This window comes from Bos mutus, chromosome 8 (assembly GCF_027580195.1).
Source record: "Bos mutus isolate GX-2022 chromosome 8, NWIPB_WYAK_1.1, whole genome shotgun sequence".
In the NCBI taxonomy this organism is placed as follows: Eukaryota; Metazoa; Chordata; class Mammalia; order Artiodactyla; family Bovidae; genus Bos; species Bos mutus.
The window spans coordinates 111,003,616-111,018,864 of NC_091624.1; the positions used below are offsets into that span (position 1 = coordinate 111,003,616).

The window sequence follows — 15,249 nt, forward strand, 5'->3', positions numbered from 1 at the left end:
CAGCCTCATGCTTGCCAGAAAAACATACTTCTTCATTTTCCTTTTCATTTCAACCACATCTTTGGTCATGATTTTGAGTTTTCTGAAACAAAAAGCAGGCTTCTGACTTCTTGCTGGGAAGCCATCTGACAGTACCTAATCAGAGTAACAACAAGAATGGCAGTCAACACTCACAAAACACCCTACCCCCTGACATTTTTTTTTTCTCTCATGGAATGATACAGTGTTTCCTAGGAGTGTCTTTACAAAGCTCTGAAAACGTAGGGCGACATGTTTTTATGAACCTGGGAATTGGGGTCTGATGGCAAAAGAAGTATATGCCCTTTGTTGAGGCTTGAGAGTTGCAGATGAACCTGCCATAAAAACACGTTGGTTCATTTCTCTGTTCATTGCCAACATTTGCTGGATCATAGAAAAAGAAAGGGAATTCCACTTTCTTGGAGAGGCAACCCACTCCAGTATTCTTGCCTAGAAAACCCCATGGACGGAAGATCCTAGAGGGCTACAAGAGTCGAACACGACTGGAGCGACTTTGCATGGTTATTTCCTTCCCCAGATCAGTTAGGCTGTTAATACCCCAGAAAATTAGGCTCCTGTTAACTAGTTTCTTCTAAGAGCAGGCCTTGTTAAGAACAGGATGCTCTGGTGTATTTCAAAATGGTCCACCCACTCAACTCTCCAGGTCAGAAACACATTTTCCCCCAGGATTTACCATAAGAGCTTGGTCAAGCTCCTAGTGGTGAATCTCATGAAACTGTGGGAACTCTCCAAAGATTTGGTCTTCTGGGGTTTTTAACTCTCAAAGTTGTTCACACTGAGCCTCCTGCAATTCATCGATTACAGTTCAGTGTTCACAAATAAGGCGGTTTCTATTCATGAGTCTTTGCTCTCCTAAGTTGAGACTTTCTGAATTCATCTGTCTGTGTCTCTAATCTTGAGGACAGGCAGTGACTTGTTCCCCCATGTCTTATGGACCCAAGAATAGTTTTTGAGTTTTCAGTCTCTTCAGTTTTTTATTTATTGTTAGGATGAAGTGGCAACTTCTAAGCTCCTTATTAGCAGAACTAGAAATTTGGAATTTTAGTTTGTTCATTTTTACTTATGACTAGTGCTTCTGATATAGTTTAACAGCTCACCTATTGAACAACATCTGGATTGATTCATTTTTTATTTATTTGTTCATGAGCAAATAAAACCTCTATGAACATTCACCTACAGGGGTTTGTGTGAACATAAATTGTATGTTCGTTTTGATTTATTTATTTGTTCATGAACAAATAAAACCTCTATGAACATTCACCTACAGGGGTTTGTGTGAACATAAATTCTCATTTCCCTGGGATAAATGTCCAAAGGGTGCAATTGATGGGTAATTGCACGTTCAGTTTTATAAGAAAGTGCCAAACTGTTTTCTAGAGTCATTGTAATCTTTATGTGTGTGTGCACAGTGAAATGATCACTTACTTAATATCTATCACCACATAGTAAATTTTTCTTGTGATAGAACTTTTAATATTTATTCTTTCAGCAACTTTCAAATATACAACAAAGTATTAACAATAGTCATCATGCTCTATGTTACATCCCTTTGACTTATTTATAACTGGAGTTTGTACATTTTGGTCACCTTCACTCATTTTTGCCACCCCCCACAGCTGGAAACCACCAATCTCTTCTCTCTATTCTCTATATTTATGGGTTTAATTTTGTTTTTTAGACTCCACATATAAGTGAGATCATGCAGTATTTGTTTTTCTGTCTGATTTATTCATTTAGCATAAATGCACTCCAGGTCCACTCATAATGTTACAAATGGCAATATTTCCTTTTATGATGACTGAATAATATTCCATTGTGTGTGCACACGTGCACGTGAGTATGCTGTTGTTGTTCAGTCATCAAGTTGTACTCTTTGCAACCCCACGGACTACAGCTAGACTTCCCTGTCCCTCACCATCTTGTGAAGTTTGTTCACGTCCATTGAGTTGGTGATGCCATTCAACCATCTCATGCTGTGTTGCCCATTTCTCCTCCTGCCCTCAATCTTTCCCAGCATTTTAGGTTTTTTCTTTTTTTTTTCAATGAGTCAGCTCTTCACATCCAGTGGCCAAACCTTCAGCATCAGTCTTTCCAATGAATATTCAGGACTGATTTCCTTTAGGACTGACTGGTTTGACCTCCTTGCTGTTCAAAGGACTCTGAAGTCTTCTTCAGCACCATGATTTGAAAGCATCAGTTCTTTGGCACTCAGCCTTCTTTATGGTCTAACTCTGACATCCATACATGATTATTGGAAAAACCCTAACTTTGACTATGTGGATCTTCTTTTATTTTTTTAATTGAAGGATAATTGCTTTATAGAATTTTGTTGTTTTCTGTCAAACCTCAACATGAATCAGCCATAGGTATATATATCCCCTCCCTTTTGAACCTTCCTCCCACCTTTTGCCCCTTCCCACCCCTCTAAATTGATAGAGACCCTGTTTGAGTTTCCTAAGCCATACAGCAAATGCCCATTGGGTATCTGTTTTACATACGGTAATGTAAGTTTCCATGCTACTCTTGCTGTCGGGAGCTGCGTTAGGCATTACTGACAAAATGGATGCATGGCCCTAAACCCCCTCCCTTTGTTCCGCAGGCACGGACCCGGAATAAAGCAGTTAGGCTTTGTGATTCTGACTTGTTTTTTCCTTTCCTTGGCTGAGTTGACTGAAGAGAATATTAAGGTGATTATTGTTTTTGAGAGGAGCACGAGAAGGCATAAAGCCTTCTGCAGCTGTGCTAAAAGAATAGTACATAAAGTTAATCACTGACATTTGTTCAAGGACTTTTACAAAAAAATGTTCCAGGGTGAGCACACAGGCCGCAGCTTGAGGCCATGGGAGGGATTGCTATCTGAAGCCCATTTGTGAAAAAAGTGTTTATGGCAAAGGAGTTTGCTGAATTGAGGGCTTAGGAATAATTAAAATAGTTAGAAGCTAAAGATTTAAGGATTAATGTAATATTAGCATATTCTACTATAGCTTATAGAAATTAGGGACTTTAGAGATATTATTAGCAAGAAGCCCTTTCTAAGAAATAGTGAGCTTAGGATACTAGGGGAAAATGGACTTAGAAAGATAAGAATTAAACTGAGGAATGTGGTATGCAGCCCAGACATTAGCATGAGTTACAGTGTATTCACAAGGACACATGAGAAAAAGTAGATGAGAAAATTGCTGAGAAAGGCACTCCTTTAGAGGGGCAACAATGATTTTTGGAGAAAAATAAATCTGGGTCAATGGGAACTAAAAATATCAAACCTCTGACCTAATGCTTTTGTAAAAGTACAAAAGAGAATCATAAGCTTGAAATAAACAGGCAGTCCAAGCAAAATGAGAGGCTGCCTCAGTTTCTCGCCGACACCGCTCATCCCTTCAGGTTGAATCCCTGGCTGCTGGAGCTGGACTCCGGCATCTTGCCATACATCTCACCCTCTCCTCCCTTCACCCCATGTCCATTAAGTCTATTCTCTGTCTGTTTTTCCACTGCTGCCCTTAAAAATAAATTTTTCAGTACCATATTTGTAGATTCTGTATATATGCATTAGAATATGATATTTATCTTACTCTTTCTGACTCATTTCACTCTGTATAATAGGTTCTAGGTTCATCTACTTCATCAGAACTGACTCAAATGCGTTCCTTTTTGTGGCTGAATAATATTCCATTGTGTGTATATACCACAACTTCTTTATCCATTCATCTGTTGATGGACATCTAGGTTGCTTCCATGTTCTCTGTGGTCAGAGAAGATGCAGAAAATTGAAATCATATATATATACAAGACTTCAATTTTCTTAGATTTACTGAATTTTCTTAAATTGATATGATTTTAATTTTCTTAAATTTACTGAATTTTTGTGACCCAAGATGTGGTCTATCTTGGAGAATGTTCCATGTGCACTTGAGAAGAAGGTGTATTCTTCTGCATTTGGATGGAATGTCCTGAAGATATCAATGAGATCCAACTCATTTAACATATCATTTAAGACTTGTGTTTCCTTATTAATTTTTTGTTTTGATGATCTATCCATTGGTGTGAGTGGGGTGTTAAAGTCTCCTACTATTATTGTGTTACTGTCAATTTCTCATTTTATATCTGTTCGTGTTTGTCTTATGTTTTGAGGTGCTCCTAAGTTGGGTGCATAGATATTTACAGTTGTTATGTTTTCTTTTTGGATTGATCCCTTGATCATTATGTAGTGTCCTTCTTTGTCTCTTGTAATCTTCTTTATTTTAAGGTCTATTTTGTCTGATATGAGGATTGTTACTCCAGCTTTCTTTTGCTCCCCATTTGCATGGAATATATTTTTCCACCCTCTCACTTTCAGTCTATATGTGTCTTTAAGTCTGAAGTGGGTTTCTTGTAAACAGGATATATACAGGTCTTGTTTTTGTATTCATTCAGCCAGTCTGTGTCTTTTGGTTGAAGCATTTAATCCATTTACATTTAAAGCAATTATTGATATATATGTTCCTATTGCCATTTTCTAATTGTTTGGGGTTGATTTTGTAGATCTTTTTTCTTCTGTTGTATTTCTTGATGATATAAATCCATTTAACATTTGTTGTAAAGCTGGTTGGGTGGTACTGAATTCTCTTAACTGTTGCTTGTCTGCAAAGCTTTTGATTTCTCCATCAATTTTGAATGAGATCCTTGCCAGGTACTGTAATCTTGGTTGTAGATTTTCCCCTTTTAGTACTTTAAATATATCCTGCCATTCCCTTCTTGCCTGCAGAGTTTCTGCTGAAAGACCAGCTGTTAAGTGTATGGGGCTTCCCTTGTATTTTACTTGTCATTTCTCCTTACTGCTTTTAATATTCTTTCTTTGTGTTTAGTCTTTGTTAGTTTGATTTGTATGTGTCTTGGAATGTTTCTCCTTGGGTTTATCCTGTATGGGACTCTTTGTGCCTCTTGTACTTGATTGCCTATTTCCTTTTCCATGTTGGGGAAATTTTCAAGTATAGTCTTTTCAAAAATTTTCTCATACCCTTTCTTTTTCTCTTCTTCTTCTGGGACCTGTATAAATCGACTATTGGTGTGTTTGATGTGGTCCTAGAGTTCTCTGAAACTGTCCTCAGCTCTTTTCATTCTTTTCACTTTATTCTGCTCTTCAGAAATTGTTTACACCATTTTATCTTCCAGCTCACTGATTCATTCTTCTGCTTCAGATACTCTGCTATTGATTCTGTCTAGAATATTTTTAATTTCAGAAATTGTGTTGTTTGTCTCTGTATGCTTATTCTTTAATTCTTCTAGGTCTTTGTTAATTGATTCTTGCATTTTCTCCATTTTGTTTTTCAAGGTTTTTGATCATCTTTACTATCATTATTCTGAATTCTTTTTCAGGTAAGTTTCCTATTTCCTCTTCATTTATTTGAACTTCTGTGTTTCTAGTTTGTTCCTTCATTTGTGCAGTATTTCTCTGCCTTTTCATATATTTTTTAAAGTTATTGTGTTTGAGGTCTCCTTTCCCCAGGCTTTAAGGAAAGATGAATTCTTTCCTTGAAGAAGGTTGTATTCTTTATTCCTTTTGGTTTCTGCTTTCCTAAGGTTGGTCCAGTGGTTTGTGTGAGCTTCTTATAGGGTGAGATTTGTGCTGTTTTTCCTCTGATGGGCAAGGCTGAGTGAGGTGGTACTCCTGTCTGCTGATGATTGGGTTTGTATTTTTGTTTTGTTTGTTGTTTAGATGAGGCATCCTGCACAGGGTGCTACTGGTGGTTGGCTGATGTTGGGTCTTGTATTCAAGTGGTTTCCTTTGTGTGAGTTCTCACTATGTGATACTCCCTAGGGTTAGTTCCCTAGTAGTCTAGGGTGTTGGAGTCAGTGCTCCCACTCCAAAGGTTCAGGGGTTTGATCTCTGGTCAGGAATGAGGATTCCACAAGTGGTTTGTTATGGCATTAAGGGAGAGTGAAACAAATATCCAAAAACGAGAAACCAAAGATGAACTCCAGACAAATGGCATGTACAAAATCAGGCAAATAATAATAAAAATAATGGAATATACACAGGTACATATACACCCATGAAAAAAGTGAAAGCAGTCCAACAAAAATAAAGTACAGTAGATTTATCCAGTGAAATCAAAAATTATACTTACCAGTTAAGAACAAAACTAACTTAAGCACAAACTGGAAAACAAAAGGAAAGCAAAGTGCCAAGTGGGGAATAAAGCAATGAAAACAAAACTAACAAATATGTTGAGTGGAAAGGAAAGAAAGAAAGAGTAGATATGCAAAGTTAAATAGAGGTAGATGAAAAAGATTTATATACATTAAAGATTAATTTAAGGGGAAAAGAACAGTAGGAAAGGAAAATGAAGGAATAAATGTAGAAAAAGTATAATAGGTTTTAAAAACTAAAACTTATAAAAGGAGAAAAGAGAAAAAAAATGGAAGAAGAAAAAAGGGAAAAAACAGGAAAACTTCACAGAACTGCAAAAGTTCAGTGTAGAGGCAGAGGTTTATAACAATAAAAAGTGTGACTGAATATATACATTTACATATACACCCATAAACAAAATCAAAACAGTTGAAAAAATATTAAGTGCAATAGATTGACCCAGCAAGCAAAAGAAACAAAAAATTATACCTACCAAAACAAAACTAATTAAAGCACAAACTGGAAAACAAAACTAAAGCAAGGTGCCAATTGGGGAATAATGCAATGAAAATAAAACTAACAAATATGTTGAGAGGAAAGGAGAGAAAGAAAAGAAAGAAATAGATATGCAAAGTAAAATAGAGGTAGATATTTATATACATTAAAGCTTAACTGCAAGGGGAAAATAACAGTAATAAAAGCAAACAAAGGAATAAATGTAGAAAAAATAATAATAGGTATAAAAGTTAAAATTAAAAAAAGAGAAAAGAAGAAAAGAGGAAAACTCCCCAGAACTGCAAAAGCCCAACCTAGAGGCAGAGGTTTATGACAATAAAAAATGTGACTGAGGAAAAAGAAAGGAATAAAAAAAAAAGCTGAAAAGCTTAACTGGATATCTTAGTGCCAATAAAATCGACAACTACAATGAGGGGTCAGGGGGGTGCGGAGAAAAAAACCCCAAAGAATCTACAGAACAAGTCAAAAAATAAGAATAATAAATATTTCTCTTGAGTCACTGCTGTCAGTCCTTTCTCGTGCTGCAAATCATAGTCCACCTCACCTCACTAGGATGCCCTCCAACATTGTGCTGATCTCTGGACCTGCTGTGGGGGCTGCTGAGATTCTAGTCTGGTCCTACTTCTGTGTGTTCTTGCCTCCAATGTCCAGAGCTATCAGAGCTAGTGTGTTTTCTTTTGCGGGAGCTCTCAGTGTCCTTTTATATATTCCATAGATACAGAGTTTGCCTATTTGATTGTGTGGATTTAATCTGAAGCTTGTACAGCTGGTGGGAAGGTTTTGGGTGTTCTTCCTTAGCCACACTACCCCTGGGTTTCAACTGTGGTTTTATTTCCACCTCTCCATGTGGGTCGTCCAGTGGGGTTTGTTCCTGAGGCTGCCGTGGAGGGCTTGGGTCTGTCCCTGTGAGGGCCAGATGTGGAGATGGTGCAGCTGCTTGGGTCGCAGGGGTTGTGGCAGCACCAGGTACTCAGGGGAGTTGGCGGATAGGGGAGCAGGAAATACAGTGCTCTAGAAGGGTATGGCAACCAGTTTTGGCCAATACGCTCCAGTATTCTTGCCTGGAGAATCCCCCTCTCTGACAGAGAAGCCTGGCAGGCCACAGTCTACAGGGTTGCAAAGAGCCGGACAGGACCAAAGTGACCCTGTGCACATAAACACAAGACTTTATTATTATTATTATTTTGCGTGTGGTAGCTCTGCCCCAGTGAGAGTTGAGCATGAAGGTGGTGCAGTTGCTTGGCTTGCAGGGACCCTGGCAGCACCAAGTGTGCAGGGACACAAACTGCCTCCGTGGCAGGAGTTATGGCCCTGTCAGTCTTTTCTCGAGCCTCTTGTAGCTGGCTATCAGAAGGCCTCTTTGGCCAGTCTTTCTCCATAGCTCCGCCTGGTCAGGCACTTAGAGGGAATCCCTTGCCTGGGGTCCCTCTCTGTTGTTCTACATGTCAGGCACATAGAGGCCCTCCCGCCCCTGACTGGGGTCCTACTCCATAGACCCCATCAGGGACTCAAAGGGGCACCCTGGGTGGGGTCCTACTCTGTAGTTCAGTGCCTCAGGTGTTTGATGGGCCAGCCTCTCTATTGTTCAGCTGCCAATGCTGGCATGTGGAGAGAGGCTATGGTGATGGCTCTACATTCTGTGAGTGACTCAGCAGTATTGCCTTGCTCCCATGGCTGCCCAGCTTTCCTCTGCAGGCATTTCCCACCACGATCTCCCCCTTCATATCCCCTTGATCCGTCTCTGCACAGTCAACAGCAGCTCTCGAACTGGGTTTGCTCCACAATCCCTAAACTCCAGCTCCCAGCTGCTGCGCCTTCTAGGGTACCCGCGTCCCTGTCCAGGGTATGTATGGCTGTGGCAAGGACTGTCTGATTCTCATTCCGTTTAGGCTGCCACAGATCAGCTGTTTCACTTAAATGTTTCTCCTCTGACTCAGACAGTTGCCCCACTGTGGGGATCGGACGCCTGCTTCCATTCCCCCACCTGCTGAGGATATGTCCACTCCTACTAACACTCCTATTTTTTCCCCTAGTTCCTTCATCCTACTGAGTTTTGCGTGGTTCTATATAAGATTTTCCACTGGTCAGGTCCTCCTGTATGCTTTCAGCTGGTGTTCTGTATGCACTTCTGTGTCTGAAGGTGTATTCCTGATGTATCCATGGAGAGAGATGTATTCCACCTCCACCTACTCCTCCATCTGTTCCCCCTCATCTTTATTTTTAACTGTACAAAAAATAAACAAATTAACTTTATTACTACTTCAGTCCTTATGTTGATTGTTTATAAAAATATCAGTTTGAAATACATTATTGAAAGTGAATACACAATAAATAGAAAATAAGGATGCATGGTGCTGCAGACATATAAACCAACTTATCTTGATCTATTGCCCACTGCTGTAAGCAAAATTTGACATGGATTCAGCACTACTGACTCAGCAGTCAGAGTATCAGGGTGAGGGTTGCAAACTATGAGAAAAGTAGCTTAAAACTCTGGACCAAAAAAACCCTCTGGATCACTCACCAAAAGGAAAAAAAAAATAATTGTTGTTTATCTGGAAGTTAACCTTAGTATAATACTGAATTATCTACTACTACCTATAGGGACAATTTAAAAATAAGAAAACTGTCAGGGAACCTTCACTAACAGTATTTTTAAGTCGGTTTTTTTTTTTTTTTTAAATATCTGGTTATTACTCAAATATCCTAAGCCATGAGGCAGGCCCTAAGGCAATAAATTACAAATAGTCTGAAATTAATAACTTAAATGTGACATGGTTAATACAGTATACACTGCATGAGTATCTCAACCAACCTCTTTTAGGTGAGGTAATAATTAAAAGGTTTAAATTTACAGTTTCAATTTCTGCTCAAATGAATGATGTCAGTATTCTAGCAACAGTGACGACATCCTATTATTGTAAATATGCTAACATACATACTTCTCTAAATTATACTTGATTGAATTCTATGTACATGTGGTTCCATATTCCAAGTGTAAATTTTCAACGGTATGGGTTTATAATCAAAGCTGAGTTCGACATATGCTTTCTGACTTCTGAAAGCAAATGATAAAAACACTTCCTAAAAGTGAATAAACTAGATACAAGTAGGTGACCATTTCATTTTCTTTTTACACGTGATGAATTTCATGAAACATCATTTCCTGAGGTATGTTTGTTTCTGGAACATACAGCTTACATGTTCTTCTTTCAAAGGCAGCCACCATCTACTTTACAACTTCATTGAAAAAATATTGTGGCAAGCTGAGAGTGTAGAAGTGAGCAAAATTCAAAAGAAATTGAAAAATCCAAAGTACAAGTTCTTGGGTAGCCAGGAAGACCTGGGTGAAAATGCCAAATCGTCTCCAAATGATTGAAGAGCTTCCCATCAGTACAGGATACCTTCACCAAATGTGGTTTCACCAAGGTTACTACTGATGTACTGCACTTCAGTTCAGGTGGAAATTCAATTTCTAATCGTGTTTTACATTATTCAGATTTCCTTGATATTATATCTGATTTTTTGCACCAAAGAACAAAATACTTGTAATTCCCCATTTCATCATACATTTCCTGCATAGAATAACCTACAATTCTCCTTTCTGAATATTCTTTTCTTTATTAATGGTGCAGCAATTCTGAAGAAGGTTTTTGCGTTTATCTTCTTAGGCAAAATTGAGGTATGTAGTGAAGAGTTCTGCTCATCAGTATACCACAGGAAGCTAACTGACATTCCTCACAGGCATTGCGCTAGAGCGAGGGTTCTGGCGGCTGTGCCGACTTTGGAAGGCATCCCGAGACCACCTTTGGGCTCTCTTACCTGTCTGAGGTGCCATGATCATCTTAGTGAAGCCCGTCACCAGTAAGCCGGGACCAGGCCCCAATTATCATCTTTTCAAGTGAATTTTGGTCTCTTAAAAACTCTGAGAGAAAGAATATTTTTTGTGTTTTTAATGGCAGGAAAGTAGATTTTAAATCTATTTAGACAAAGGCTTTTTGATTCTTATATAATTATAAAGCAACAGCCATACAACAGAAAATTCACAATTTTATCTTTGCTGATATCCTAAACTCTCAAGTTTGAAACCAGCAATTGGAGAGACTTAGAATTTCCCTAAGTGAAATTTTGGCAGCTTGTCACACTGATAGAAAAGTCAGACTAGAACAAGGAAGACTCAATCACTCTTACACAACAGAAGAGGACAATGCTGTCTTCTAAAATTACTATGGTCAGAAAAGAAAATAGATGAATGTACTTTTTAAGCTCTTACCACTCTTCCCTTTTACTCTTCTTTTTATTTACTGTTCAAGAATTTTGGTATGCAGATATTTAAAAATGCCCATTGTCACAAAATTGTTTTTTTTTTTTTTTTTAAAGTTCTAATAGAATCAAGCAATGCTCTGCATTAGCCCTAACTGTGAAAACCACTGTCTAACCACTGTCATCTAGTGGTCATATTTTAGAACACAATGATTCTACTCATTATTACCTTCTTTCCAAGACAAGTAACAGCTTTATAAAAATGGCCATGATGACCATTAATGCAGCTATACACACATAAACCATAAAAAAATCCCCAAATAGCTAAAATACTGAAGTACCCTAATACATCTAATGCATCTTAATATTTTGTAATACATTTTTCTTTACCTGTTCATGTTCTTGAGCATTATAAATGATTCAACTTAAAGAAGCTAATCTCAGGCAGAGTTGAAAATTCCAATTAATACTTAAGTATGAACAGACTAATAATCTCCACATTACCTCACCTCTGCCCTCAAATATCATGGGGTTGTTCATAACATTTTTACAAGTTATGTTCCCTTTTAAAATTTTAGAAAATATAAGCCTTTTTATTCTTCTTAGCCCAAATGACCAAAATATAAAATAAAGTTATTAGAACTAAAATAATTACAGCCAGTATTAGAGATCAATGTATTTTAGCATCCCAAAGACAAACATGCACAGTTACTCTTAGTTGATACATAAGACATTTGAGAGTCACTGCAGAGAACCTCATAGCTCAGGCCATTCCAGTGGAGCTGCACTGGTAATAGGAATGAGATAGAAGATTTCTGGGCTCAACATCAAGGAGGATCAGGCAAACACATAAACATTAAAAATAAAAAGAAAGGAGGAAAAGTTTTCAAACACAAGCAAGCTAGAAAGAGACAGGGAGACCTAGCCAAGATGGTCATTCCCTCTGACTTAATCACAGAACTGAGAAAGAAAAAAAGCTAAAAAGAATAAAATCCAAGCTCCATAGCTTTGTATGGGAAATGATATAGCATACTCTCAGAGCCAGAATATAAGGAATTAAGACACAAGGGAGGAAGTGAAGGGGCTTCTCTTTCCATCACAGTTCAGTTCAGTTCAGTGCAGTCGCTCAGTCGTGTCCGACTCTTTTTGACCCCAGGAATCGCAGCACTCCAGGCCTCCCTGTCCATCACCAACTCCCGGAGTTCACTCAAATTCACGTCCATCGAGTCAGTGATGCCATCCAGCCATCTCATCCTCTGTCGTCCCCTTCTCCTCTTGCCCCCAATCCCTTCCAGCATCAGAGTCTTTTCCAATGAGTCAACTCTTCGCATGAGGTGGCCAAAGTACTGGAGTTTCAGCTTTAGCATCATTCCTTCCAAAGAAATCCCAGGACTGATTTCCTTCAGAATGGACTGGTTGGATCTCCTTGCCATCCAAGGGACTCTCATGAGTCTTCTCCAACACCACAGTTCAAAAGCATCAATTTTTCAGCGCTCAGCTTTTTTCACAGTCCAACTCTCACATCCACACATGACCACTGGAAAAACCATACCTTTGACTAGACGGACCTTTGTTGGCAAAGTAATGTCTCTGCTTTTCAATATGCTATCTACGTTGGTCATAACTTTTTTTCCAAGGAGTAAGCGTCTTTTAATTTCATGGCTTCAGTCACCATCTGCAGTGATTTTGGAGCCTAAAACAACAAAGTCTGACACTGTTTCCCCATCTATTTCCCATGAAATGATGGGACCAGATGCCATGATCTTAGTTTTCTGAATGTTGAGCTTTAAGCCAACTTTTCCACTTTCCTCTTTCACTTTCATCAAGAGGCTTTTTAATTAACCCTCTTTGCAATTCTGAGATGCCAGTTGGAGAGAAGTGGGTAATGCTGCTATGAGGTGAAACATCTATGGTTCCACTGCACTGGGAAATGAGACTCCTACTTGGCCTCCTCATGCCACTGAGGCAGGAGACAAAGTTGCTGCGAGTGAGGGGAAAGGAGAGCTATGTCCAGAACTCTAGGGATTCTCTGAGATAGTTCTTAGTACTCCATGCCTAGTAACAAGATTACTGAAAAATTACAGGTACCAATGATAATGATGATGATGGTGGTACAACTACTGAGGGTGCAGATCCGTTAGTAATTCAGATCTTGGTTACCTGTCAGAAAACACCAACAAGCTGAAGTTCTATCGAAGGTCAAGGAAATGGAATGGGTAGAAGCAGAAGTTTTAAATATTAGCCAATTCTAGAAAAAATTTACTTCTGTATCATTGACTATGCCAAAACCTTTGACTGTGTGGATCACAACAAACTGTGGAAAATTCTGAAAGAGGTGGGAATACCAGACCATCTTACCTGCCTCCTGAGAAATCTGTATGCAGGTCAAGAAGCAACAGTTAGAACCAGACATGGAACAAGGGACTGGTTCAAAATTGGGAAAGGAGTACATTGAGGCTGTATATTGTCACCTTGCTTAATTAACTTATATGCAGAGTACATCAGCAAAATGCCAGGCTGGATGGAGCACAAGCTGGAATCAAGATTGCTGGGAGAAATATCAATAACCTCAGATATGCAGATGACACCACTCTTATGGCAGAAAGTGAAGAGGAACTAAAAAGTCTCTTGATGAATATAAAAGAAGACAGTGAAAAAGTTGAGTTAAAACATAACATTCAAAAAACAGAGATCATGGATATGGTTCCATCACTTCATGGCAAATAGATAGAGAAACAATGCAAACAGTGACAGACTTCATTTTCTTGGGCTCCAAAATCACTGCAGATGGTGACTGCAGCCATGAAATTAAGATGCTTGTCCTTGGAAGAAAAGCTATGACTAACCTAAACAGCATATTAAAAAGCAGAGACATTACTTTGCCAACAAACGTCTGTCTAGTCAAAGCTACGGTTTTTCTAGTAGTCATGTAGATGTGAGAGTTGGACTATAAAGAAACCTAAGTACTGAAGAATTGATGCTTTTGAACTGTGGTGTTGGAGATCTTGAGAGTCCGTTTGACTGCAAGGAGATTCAGTCCAGTCCTGAATATTCATTGGAAGGACTGATGCTGAAGCACCAATACTTTCACCATCTGATGCAAAGAACTGACTCATTGTCAAAGTCCCTGATACTGGGAAAGATTGAAGGCAGGAGGAGAAGGGGATGACAGAGGATGAGATGGTTGGATGGCATCAGTGACTCGATGGACATGAGTTCGAGCAAGCTCTGGGAATTGATGATGGACAGGGGAAGTCTGGTGTGCTGCAGTCCATGGGACTGCAAAGAGTCAGACATAACTGAGTGACTGAACTGAACCGAAGGTCACGTGACCAGTCACAGAAGCGAGGACAGGACAGGTGACTATCATCTCCTTCCTTTTGCTGGTGTGTGTGTACATGTAGAGTTAGCATTTTCTTCTCTTCTGATTTTATACAAGTTTTATTGCAGGTTAATTATATCTTTTGCTAAAAGAATTTTCAAATGGGACTATGATTATTTGGGGATTGAGAAGTAATCAACATAGTTCAGTGACAGATAACTCACTACTAAGATTGTGTGCCTCCTAATTTTGTGGACAGGGCGGATGCATCACTTGCAAATAAGAGTTACATCTCATTAAATAGAAGAATGGAGTTTGTTGGTGGCCACACAGGAGCTCACACCAGTTGTAGCAACCAGTGATTCAGTTACGGTCTTTCAGTTCCAACTTGCCCTTTAGTTGGCATGCCCATTCTGTTTTTGTCAGCTCATATGTTAGCTCTACCAATGGAGGGTGCTTAGAAGGAGGCTGCAAACTGAAGAGGAAGGGGCACTGACTGACTCCCTCCTGTCTTCTCATTTCTCATAGCTTCATACCAACAATTTCTTTACCCTGGCAAAGGTAGTTCCTTCCCATAGCAGCAGTTAAATCCAGTTTTCAGTTTTCTCATCATGGACAGAACCCCGGGTACACTGTATCACCTCCATACACACCTTACTTCCAGGCCTAGAAACACCATCAGTTGTTCTTTGAAGATGTCTGAGACCCAACCACATGGAGAATCTTCCCTAAGATTTTAATAATTCGAATTTGTTCCCTTTGTTCCCTCATTCTGGATAAACTACAGTTGTTACTCCCATGATACATGCTTCTCAGACTGTGGTCCCAGAATCAGCAACATCAGCACGTCTTGGGAACTGGTTAGAAATGCAGATTTTCTAGCACTATCCAACCTGCTGAGTCAGTGACTCAGATAGTGTGAGCAGAAATCTGTGTTTAACAAGCACTCCAGTTGACCTTGATGCATGTCGAAATTTGAGAGCCACTACCCACTGCCTTAGAG

The 15,249-nt window shown here is 39.1% G+C and overlaps 1 pseudogene; it reads right to left on the reverse strand.

The window, feature by feature from the left end:
- Positions 1 to 9,794: 9,794 nt before the first annotated feature.
- LOC102270664 (coenzyme Q-binding protein COQ10 homolog B, mitochondrial pseudogene) lies at positions 9,795 to 10,505 on the reverse strand (annotated as a pseudogene).
- Positions 10,506 to 15,249: the final 4,744 nt, after the last annotated feature.